Source organism: Diaphorina citri, unplaced genomic scaffold (assembly GCF_000475195.1).
Source record: "Diaphorina citri unplaced genomic scaffold, Diaci psyllid genome assembly version 1.1 scaffold43429, whole genome shotgun sequence".
Classification (NCBI taxonomy): Eukaryota; Metazoa; Arthropoda; class Insecta; order Hemiptera; family Psyllidae; genus Diaphorina; species Diaphorina citri.
In genome coordinates, this window is record NW_007420750.1 from 1 (window position 1) to 882 (window position 882).

Consider the following 882-nt stretch of genomic DNA (forward strand, 5'->3'; position numbering starts at 1 on the left):
ACCCGCGGACCAGCTTCAGGGCTTGAACAGATTGCGCCCGTACACTGAAAAAGTTGCCGACCCCTGCCCTGAGGAGTAAATGTAGATCCCCTAAGATGTCTCTGTAGATCTCTTAGGTAACTGTAGATTCCCTAAGGCCCTATGGAGTAACTGTAGACCTCCCTAAGGAGTAACTGTAGATTTCCTAAGGCCCTATGGAGTAACTGTAGATTTCCTAAGGCCCTATGGAGTAACTGTAGATTCCCTAAGGCCCTATGGAGTAACTGTAGATTCCCTAAGGCCCTATGGAGTAACTGTAGATTCCCTAAGGGCCTATGGAGTAACTGTAGACCTCCCTAAGACCCTATGGAGTAACTGTAGACCTCCCTAAGGCCCTAAGGAGTAACTGTAGATTCCCTAAGGGCCTATGGAGTAACTGTAGACCTCCCTAAGGCCCTAAGGAGTAACTGTAGACCCCCCTAAGGTATAAGTGTAGACACTGTAGACCTCTCCAGTTCATCCTCAGAGGTGTCGTTGGGAACTACAGGTCTCCTATCGTCTTCAACAGGTTCTGAAACACGTAAATACAGGGTGGCCAAATATTAGTTTTTTAAAGGAATTTTTAATCGAACCACCAACCTCCAGATCCAAAGTCCAGCGCGTTAACAACTGCACCACTAAGGTTGGTTAAAAAAAAAAAAAAAAAAAAAAAAAAAAAAAAAATCCAATAACTAGTACCTCCCCCAAAGCTCTCACATCTCGCCACCTCACACTAGGAGGACAGTCGGAGGAACAAACAATACTCTAATTTTTCGACACAGAAACGGATTACCTATATATTTTCAGATTATTTCTTGCATAAATACAAAAAAATATACAAAAGCTCAATCAGAAATCATACAC

General features: G+C 43.2%; 1 long non-coding RNA gene across 3 annotated transcripts in view; it reads right to left on the minus strand.

Annotated features, from left to right (window-relative positions):
- Window positions 1-2: 2 nt before the first annotated feature.
- LOC113473567 overlaps window positions 3-882 on the minus strand; it is a 10,502-nt gene continuing 9,622 nt past the window's right edge. Inside the window, exons 2-3 of one of the 3 annotated variants that reach the window (XR_003395506.1) lie at window positions 363-550; window positions 3-158 (exon numbers count right to left, since the gene is read on the minus strand). This is a non-coding gene — a long non-coding RNA (uncharacterized LOC113473567). Of the gene's footprint in view, window positions 551-882 lie in introns of all 3 variants that reach the window. The other 2 variants (XR_003395505.1, XR_003395504.1) reach the window with 2 other exon arrangements.